Source organism: Talpa occidentalis, unplaced genomic scaffold, assembly GCF_014898055.3.
Source record: "Talpa occidentalis isolate TD23 unplaced genomic scaffold, MPIMG_talOcc4v2.1 talOcc4.8, whole genome shotgun sequence".
NCBI lineage: Eukaryota > Metazoa > Chordata > Mammalia > Eulipotyphla > Talpidae > Talpa > Talpa occidentalis.
In genome coordinates, this window is record NW_023605194.1 from 30752515 (window position 1) to 30762724 (window position 10210).

At 44.8% G+C, this 10210-nt stretch overlaps 1 protein-coding gene across 4 annotated transcripts in view; it reads right to left on the reverse strand.

Moving 5' to 3' along the window:
• The window catches only part of MAPK8 (mitogen-activated protein kinase 8), a 66162-nt gene extending 61626 nt beyond the window's left edge, over positions 1 to 4536 (reverse strand). For all 4 annotated transcript variants that reach the window (XM_037497851.2, XM_037497853.2, XM_037497852.2 and 1 more), the window contains exon 1: positions 4419 to 4536. The gene's annotated coding sequence lies outside the window, so the exon portion shown is untranslated. The remainder of the gene's footprint in view (positions 1 to 4418) is intronic.
• Between the last annotated feature and the right edge of the window lie 5674 nt (positions 4537 to 10210).

A 10210-nucleotide genomic window follows, 5' to 3' on the forward strand; every position in this document is an offset into this window, starting at 1 on the left:
GGGATCGAACTGGCGCTGCAGAGGCTGTGGGCAGCTTCGCAACCCAGTGCTCTACCACTGTGCCACTGGGGAGGCCCAGAAAATATGACTCTTAAAAACTCCTTTGCCCCAGTATGTTTTCTAAAGACTGACCTATCTAGGAAACCACCCTTCTATGGAAGGAGGGAAAAAAAATAAAAGAGTTCCATTAGCTTCAGGCTTCAGTTTACAGACCAAAAAGGTGAAGCAACTTGTCTGAGGCTCTAGAACTTGATGGCAAAATCCAGATGATATAACCTAGAAGTGAAATGTCAGGCTTTTCTGCCCTTCCACCATCAGGATGGATGATGGATCCTTGAGGTCCTGAATGCATGCATGATGGTGGGCACCTGGAATAGGGTGTGGGCATAGGTAGATGGGATTCTCCTGGGCTAAGACTGTGCTTTTAAGGGCCACCCCGTGATGCCAGCAGAAGCCAAGGAGAAGCCGAAAGAGAAGCCGAGAAAGAAGTAGCAGAAGCCAAGAAAGAAGCAGAGAACACCAGAGGGCCCCGATAGAGTGAAGATTTGCTGGGGGCTGGGAGGACTGCCAGCCTCCCGGACCCCCAGCACTCCTGCCTGCCATGTACCCACTAAACCCCAATAAAAGACCCGCAAAAAACCACTGAGGACTCTGACTCCTCCTTTACCCGGTCTGCATGGGATCCTAGAAAACCTGCACCGTGTCCATTCCTGCCCCTACAGTCTGATTCCTCGAGTTATAGTTCCACCTACTATCCAGAATAAGGACAACTCATTTCAACATTTTAACACCTTTTAGGTAGCAAAATCTATTGACTCTGAACTCATTTCTGAAATCATAGTTCCAATTAATCTGTATTACAGCACAAAAATAAAGCTCCTAAATGATGAGGTAAATAGTTCATGACTAAGACAACAAACATCACAGTTCACTGAAATAGACAAATGATTCATAGCTAAAGGTATGTGGCTATAATGACATCCCTACATTACATGAATCAGAAAGGCTACTACCTACACCAGTGACTTGATGAGACCTCTAGAAAGCTGGCATCTTAATGTCAGACATTATTTTAAACTTCTACATGTTCAAAAAGCATCTCAACTATCCAGATGACTCAAATATATCAAAACTCAACTCACTGGCAAAGTAGACTAACAAGAATCAGACTTCTCTATTCAACAACTTCTTAATTACCACGAGGATAGTTACCACTTAACAAATCACTTCCAATTGTTTCACTGGGTATCTTCATTGAGTATCTTCACAAGGTTATTTCTATAAAACTAGAAATTGAACAAAAAGTTAAGATCTAATCTAAGTGATTTGGATAGAATTTACTTTTTTTTTTTTTTTTAAAGATTCATTTATTTATTTATACAAGCACCGGGTAGTCAGAAGTACGGGAGGGTGAGAGAATTCACCAGAGCCAGAGCGGGGAGCAGAGCAGGCAGAAGGACCGAAGTACACTGCTGAGAGGAGCAGCGGGTGGCAGGAGAGGTCTGTGCGCCATGTGGGACCCTCCTCCAGTGGCCAGGGATCAACCGGCGCTGCAGAGGCCGCGGGCAGCTTCGCAATCCAGCGCTCAACCGCTGCGCCACCGGGGAGGCCCTAGAATTTACTCTTAAATTTCTTTTCCAAGTGGCATTTCTTCCAAAATTTAAAGGGAGTATGAGGCAGAAAATTTCCTTCTTGTCAAGAAATTTAAAGGGAGTCCTTTCCAAATTCATTAATGATACATACTTACTAACAGAATCAGTACTATCTCTTCCTTTAAACATAATTTAGAGTAGAATGGGAGTGACTGCCATTGGGTATGGGGTGTGACCACTGATGGTATAGTTATGAACACATAACCTATAAACATAACCAGAAAACACAGATGCACATTCTAAAGAGTGAATTTTATAGTATGTGGATTATATTTTGATAAAGATGTTATTTAAGAAAACCAATGAGGGCCTCCCCAGTGGCGCAGCGGTTGAGCGCTGGGTTGCGAAGCTGCCCGCGGCCTCTGCGGCGCTGGTTCGATCCCCGGCTGCTCCCCGGCCACCGGAGGAGGGTCCAGCATGGCGCGCAGACTTCTCCTGCCGCCCGCTGCTCCCCTTAGCAGTGTACTTCGGTCTTTCTGCCTGCTCTGCTCCCCGCTCTGGCTCTGGTGAATTCTCTCACCCTCCCGCGCTTCTGACTGTACCCAGTGCATGTACAAACAAAAACAAACAAACAAACAAATAAATAAATAAACATGCCTCTATTAAAAAAAAAAAAAGAAAGAAAACCAATGAAATTGAGGGGAAAAAAAAAACAAAACTATTTCAACACTTGGCCTGCCAAAGAGCTTGTATTAGCAACCCTTATTGGAATGTGATAAACTTAAGGTAAATAACAATCTGGTACCTCAAGATTTTCATCTTTATCTTAGTTAAGTGTCCTTTTCTTATTTCTACTCTGTCAATAATAAACTCACCTCAGATTCATTCATACTTAAAAACAAATGCTAAAATATATTATAACTAGTAAATGGAGGAGATGTAACCTGGATAAATCAACAGTTTTAGGCCCATAAGCGGCATCAATATTATTGGCACAAGGAAAAACTTTTTAACATTTCAATAAAACTTTTCCTCAGCTTGATTCCTTTGTTCTCTTTCCACTTAAAGGAATCACCAAAGACTTTTCAAATTATGTTCACAAAAGGATAAATGCAATTAATGTAGAACCCTGTCAAGGATCATTGTACAGTACAACACACATTAAAAAGACACGCTAAGGTTTTATTTTATGATACGAATGGCTTAGATTAGAAAAAAAGATACTTAAGTGATTAAAATGCTGCTATGGTCATGATAGAATATATATGTATGAAATGATCATTTAGCCACCTGGAAGTGAGTTTGCATGAGGTTTTCAAAACTTTACAAAGAACATTAGAAGTTTATGCAAAACTTGATTTTAAATATTACTAATTGTAAAGAACTTTTGATTAATCTAACTTTTATTGAGCACTTACAAACCTATTCCAGGTCAGGTTTAAGAGACACAGATGTAAGAGACACTTGCCTTCAGGAAGTCCCAATTTGATTAATTGCTTTTGTCAGGCACAGCATCTGACCTCCTGGGTTTAACTCAAACCAGGGGAATCGAAGATAAACATTTTAAATGACTGTTAGACTTAAGACTGAAAAATTGAAAATAAGAAAAGCTTAGATTTAAACCAAATCTAACTCTACTGCCTAATATAACATTACAGAAATAGTCCTAGATGTACTACTAAAAAACAATAAAATGACCAATGATTTAACTGTACCTACTTAACACACATCACTTATGTGCCCGTCTCATTTAAAGATACCTTCATTATATTTCAATCAAAGCATCATCTTCCATTAAAGGCTTTTTCTCATTCCCTCCAAACTCTCCATTTGGGTACAATACTTAACAGTTGTTGAATGAATGAATGAAATAAACAGATGTTCTAATTGCCAAGGATGTGCTTGCTGGATGCTAATTTCAAAACACAATGGACTGCCAGAACAGAATTCTAGTGGAAAAACATCACCGAATTTCCGAGTAAAAATGTTAAGCCCCAGACATTGTCTGATACCTTGCAATCAACGCGTTAAGTTCACAGTAAAGATCTCACGAGAAACTTTGAGAAATTAAAATGGGAAGTGCTCATCACAATACTTTAAATGGACTTGACTCCACCATCTAACGATTGGGATTACAAGTGCAAGACAAAGAGACTGGAGGGTGGGGTGAAAAAGTCAAAAGGTCACCACCGAGTGACCCTCCAGAGAAATGTGCGCTGACCACTGACGCTCCCGCCGGGCTTGAGGGACACCTTCCGCCCCAGCCCTGGGCCCCGACTCTCCCTCGCAGCCAGCTGAAGGCCGTTCCAGCTTTCCTCGGCGCCTCGGCTTGCGTTCGCTCAGGACCTTAGCACAAAGAAACCACCGAGAAACAAAACACGGTCCCAGCAGGCGCCGAGGACCCGGGCACGGCGCGCTCTCCGCGGCTCCTCACCACCGCGCCGGGCACGCCAGGGCGCCGCCGTCCGACCTTCGCCGAAGTCTTTCAGAACTTGCCACCCACCCCCCGCTCCATTTTCTCCAGACGCGGACGCGGGACCCGCGCGAGGGCAGCCCGGCAGAGCCGGGGCGGCGGGCCACAGGCGGGTGGGCGGCCGCGGGGCGCCGGGACCCCGCCGCCCCACGCCCCCCGGCCGGCCCCCGCCTCCCGGGCCGCTATTGTTCCCGCGCCGCCCCCGCCCGCCGCGCGCCCCCCGCCGCCGCGAGCTCCCGCCCCCACTCCCGGGAGGGGGTCACGGCTGAGGAGAAGGCGGCGGCAGCAGCACAATAACATAAACACGGCGGGGCCGCCCGCCGCCCCAGGCCTGAGGCGCTCGCCGCACTCACCCGCAGCGCAGCGAACCCGGACAGGAAAGCCCCCCGGCGGGACCAGCGCGACCGGGAGGTTGCAGCGGCCGTTACCCAGGGCTGCTCGCGGCTCCGCGCTGCGGGCCGCGTCGTCCGGCCTCGGCGCTCCGCTGAGTAACAGGGACGCGAGCCGTCACCGCGCACGCCCGCCCACGTCATCGCGCAGGGCCCGCCCCCGCGCCTCGAGAGCGGCCCGCTGGGCGGGGCTGCCCCAGGGCCCGGATTGCGGGGGCGGGGCCCGCAGCCGGGGGCGGGGCTGCTCGCGGGGGCCGGGACGGCTGGCGGAGGTCGTCTGGAGGCGGGGCTGCGGGGAGCGCCGCAGAGAGCCGCGCGCGAGGGGCGGGGCGCGGAGCGGGAGGGGCGGGGCCCTGCGCCGGCACGTGTCGGCGCGTGGCCCCAGCGCCCCGCGTCTGACTGGGGGCGGGCTCGTAGTCTGAGCCAAAGCCTCTAGAACGCTTTGCCCAAGGGTTGGAAAGTCAGGTGATCTGAAGCCAAACCCGCCCCGGGAGCGCGCAGCTGGCAGGGCACACACCTGACTGAAGAGCTCCTCACCTTGGCCAAAAGTAAATTACCTTCTGAGGACACCTGACCCCGGCCCAGCAAACCACAAACAAGTAAGTGTGCTCTACAGCCACCTGGAGAAAGCTGCCTCCTGTTTCCCCTAAATCCACTTTCTGCCAGTAATAAGTAATAAATAGGGTAATACATGCATTACCCTTTTTATCTCTGGGCTCTACAGTGCGTGTGTCTGCTCAAGTGACAAATTGACAAGCCCTTAATTATACAACAATATGTGGAATGGTGTCTCAATAACATACATCCATACATTTTAGCAATTTAAATGCCATGTGTTCTGGGAATTCTTAACCTTCTGAAGAAGATACACTATACATCTAATGAACATACTTCATTACTGCATATGCATAGGAAAAACCTGGAAAGAAATATGCCAAATTATGTTAATAGTAATTTATCATTGGACTGTGGAGTGGAGGTGATTTTGTTATCTTTTGTACTTAGTGTATTTTTCCGTGCTTTCCGAATAGAACAGTTATGTTCATACTCAAAAATAGGTTTATTTAATTATGAACATATAAATATTTGTTGAATAAATGAAAGGATTTAGGTAGACTCTTCCGTGTTGGGCTAGCTGTTCCAATGATTCTGAAAGGGAATGTAAATGTGAGTATTCATTTTTTTTTCTTCCCATGCCCTCACTCCTCAGTCTTCTTTAATTCCTTCCTTTATTTCTCCAATTAATATTTATTGCATTCCGATTCCCTGCCAGGCACTATGTTAGCACTGGCAGTATGGTGGAAGTTACAGACTTTAATCACTGTAATATGGAAATAACGATAAACAAATACAAAATAATATCTACAAAATGCAGATGATATAGATACACAGTATCTGAAGGAAATTGATAGAATAAATAAATCCAGGAAAGACTTGAAAAATTGCCTTTTGAGCTAAGAATACAATTAACTAGGTAGAAAATATTTCAGACAGGTAGTCAGGTGTGCAAGGGTGAAGTGATGAGAATGATCTGGATGAGTTAGAGAAATTGAGGACAGGCCAGTGCAGAGGAAAGAGCAAGGAAGAAGAAACTATGAGATAAAGTTGGGAAGATTAGAAAGGGACCAAATCTAGTGCAGCCATGTTACCCTAGTTGAAAATTTTGTCCATTCCTAAGTGCAGTGGGGACTCCCTGACATGCTTCATTTGAAGGGGTGACATGCTCTAAATGAAATCTTGAAAAGACTCCTTATTGGAAGGAGACCAGGAGGAAGTAGGAGTTGTCTCAACAACCAATGGCAGAGACTTGGTTGTAGGGTGGTTGTCATGAAAACTGTAAGAGGAAGGCTCTAAGGGAACAGTTAGGAGATATAATAAACAAAACTTGGTGATGAATTAGGTAATCCCAGCAATCTGTGTTTTTACCAAGTGTTTCTGAAGCCCAGTCAGGTTTGAGAACCATCTAAGACACCAAGTCTGCTTGCTCATTCAAACCACCGTTGGAGCTTTTTAAACTATACACACATGGGCTCCACTTCTGGAGGAAGTAAAGAGAGTCATCAGAAAAACTCCCATAGGTTTCCTGCTTATGACCAAGGATGGATATTGGTGCTGGTTCACTGAGATGGAAATCTTTGAAGAAAATGGGGCATGAGAGCAGGAGTGGGGTCTTCAAAGCTTTTGATCTGCCTACAAGAGTCATTAAGTTGGAAGTTAAATAGACATAATTGGGCTCAGGTGGATAAGAGATGAATCACTGACAGATTAAGAATGACTTAAAGCCTTGGACATGTACAAATTACCTGGGCCAGAGGAAGAAGGGAGAGGGAATGAGAAGAGAGTTGGAAGTCAATCTTGAAGAACATCAGCATTGAATGGTCATGGAGAGGAGGAAGAACCTGTGAAGGAGCTGACAGGGAAGTAAAGAAAAAACAGGAGTGAGGGATTTAAGAAGAAAGGAGTGATGAATAATATCAAATATAAAAGTGGGCTTGAAGCCCTAGAGTACCTAGAGTTGGAAGTAGATTAAAGAGGGCTGAGAAATGAATGGGAGATGAAGAATGCAGACACTAAATATTGATGAATCACACAGTACAAAAAGATACAAACATCTTATACAACTGATTAGAAAATTATGTTGAAAGGGTGGAAGTATTGGCAGTTACCTCCTACAGCTCACTAGAAAAACGAAAGACCCTGGAGGTGACAAAAGATAACATAATTAAAGCAGTTTTGAAGTGTAGGGTGTTGCCAAAACAGAGCTCCCAAGTTCCATGCCTAGGTCTGTAATGTTATTAACAGCTTCTCTTTCATTCAATATGGAAAACTTCCTATTTAGCATTAGTCAATCACTTACATCTTCCAACTATCTACATCCAGAAAGGACATTTGCCTGTTGTAGATGTTAGTAAATGTGCATGTGTAATTTCAGAAAGAATTTCACTACCTGTGTTTGAATGTAATTATCTCTGGCACTGTGCAAATTCAAAATGATTTTTGTAACGTAGATGTGACCCTGGGCCTCCTCCTTCCTTCTCATGGCATTGTTTCTTGTTAACCTGTTTGGATCCTTGCAAGCCTATTGAGTAGGCTTAACTCAGAAAAAGAGAACATGTTAAGGAATTCAGGCTTATTTCCTCAGAGGGGTTGTCTAAAGGACATGTCATGACTGGGTCTCTCTGAGGCTGGGCTGGGGGAAGATGAGACAGGAAAGCTATAGGTCCCTTAAATCTAGTCTCTGCTGGAATGCTGAGTGATGGTCAGGAAGAGGTTGTAACCTGTCCAGATACCTCTTTCCTTGTCACTCTCCTCAGATCACACATATATACTAGATTGTGATAGAACTGGGCCTTTGGCTGAGATATCTCACCAAGCTGTTTTAAGAGAGCAGAAATCAAAAGTTGAGGCTTTATCTCACTTCCTAGTTCCCTGATGTCATCCCAGAGCAAGGAATTGAGGATTGGGGGTTTAGCTCTAAGGCCTGCAGAAGGGCATTACCAAGAATACATGCTCTCTCCTGAGCCCCTCTACCACTGTCCTCTAGCCTTGCCTTCAAGCCTCCAAGTCTGTTTCCCCAACCAAGCCCTCAAACCACAAGAGGCAAGAGGTTCAGCACCTTGGTCAGCCACCTCCTGATGCAAATGCTCTGAGTCTCTTTCAAGGTATAAAGCCTGCCCACTCCAGAGGGGGGCAGTTAAGGCCCTGGTTGCAGGAGGGGTTAACAAAAAAATAAAATAAAATAAAAAGGTAAAGGTGTAAAGGCAGGACTGGACACAGTGCAGGTTCTCTGATCCCATGCAGGCCGGGTAAAGGAGGAGTCAGAGTCCTTAGTAGTTTTGCAGGGTTTTTTTATTGGGGTTCACCAGGCATATGGCAGGCAGGGGTGCTGGCTGGGGGGCTGGGAGGCTGACAGGCCTCCCAGCCCCCAGCAAGTCTTCACTCTATCTGGGCTCTCTGGCGTTCGTTCTGCTGCTTCTCGGCTTCTCTTTCGGCTTCGGCTTCTACTTCTGCTGCTGGCGTCCCCGTGACGCCGCCCTTAAAAAGTACAGTCTCAGCCCAGGTGAATCTCATCTACCTATGCCCACACCCTATTCCAGGTGCCCGCCATCAGGCATGCATTCAGGACAAGGATCCATCATCTATCCTGATGGCGGAAGGGCAGAAAAGCCTGACATTTTCTTTACCCTACAAAAGGTGTTCATGTTCAAATTGCAAATTGGCTTCTCCAACTGGTAGAACTATGGTTTATTTTTTCATGGGTCAGACAGGACCAAAAATGACGGTAGTTTATCAGTCACAACTTGAATGGAACAAAGTGGAAGTAAAAGTGGCTCTGATTTGAACTTTAGAAGGATTAATAGCACCCACCTCTTTCCTTAGACTTCCTTCTTCCCTTTAATCCTACTTCCCTCACATCACCCTGGCTTCAGTGTGCACACGAGAGAGATAACCAAGCTAGTCAAGCTTGTAGATTAATTACACACCCATATTCTCATGGAAAAAAAACAACAACTATCATTTATTCCTCTATAGTGGGGATTCTCAAACTATGGGCCACAGACCAGCAACATCAGCATTATCTGGAACTTGTTAGAAATGCAAATCTCAGACTTACCCAGGCATGCTGAACTAGAAGCCTTGCATGAGGGGCTGAACAAACCCTTTGAGGATTCCTGGTGCCCTCTCAAGTTTGAGAACCACTGTTCTAAGACACCTGCTCTCAAGTTCACTTGTTTGTTTGAATTACCTTAGGAGCATTTAAAACCACTCACACCTTTGCTCCACTTCTGGCACTCAGATCTCTGTAGTTGTTTCAAAACCCCTCAGGTGATTTTGAGGTGCAGCCAAGACTGAGAGCAGCCTTAAAATTCAACTTATTTTCTGTTCTTTAAAATCTGAGTAAACTATACAATAGCTAAGCTTTGGAAACAACCCAAATGCCCAAAAATAGATGACTGGATCAAGAAGATGTGGTACATATACACCATGGAATATTACTCAGCATTCAAAAAAGATAAGCACATGCAATTTGCAGCAACATGGATGGAGCTGGAAGAGATCATGCTCAGCGAAATAAGCCAAAAAGAAAAAGAAAAATACCGGATGGTCTCACTCATAGCAGGAATCTAGAAAACTTAAATAAGGGACCAGGAAAATGAATAACTATAAGAAAGTGAAAATCAGAATCAACAAAAAACTATGAAACAGAGACACTTTTGGGTGGGTGGGGGGGCGGGAGGGGAGGGATTGGGATCAGAAAGGGGGGTTGCAATTGTATGGGGAATATAAAAATAAAATTTATTATTTTAAAAAAAATCTGAGTAAACTGGACAGGACAATCTGTCCCACTATCCCTTCCAGCTCACTTTGTGTTTCAATTTCTTTCATTATTGTCTCTTTTTTCTAATATTATGCCACCACCTCCAGCAAACTAGATGTACCTATACTAAATTGTCCTCTCTCATCCACACCCAGATATTGAAGATACTCAATGTTTATCCGCTGGAGAAAGAGATTAAAGGGAATTGGATGGGAGGAAAATAATATATTGGCAAAATGTTGAAAACCTTCCCTCTGAATTTAGAAACCAAATGTGAAAGCCCTCTTCCTTTTCTACTTAACATAATATCAAATGCCTTAACCATTATAGTAAGGCAAGACGAAAAGTAAAAGTTATAAGTGTAGTAAATGAATTATCCAAGCTGTCATTGTTCAGAAACTATACTCTTATGTAGGTAGATAATCAAAATGACTCT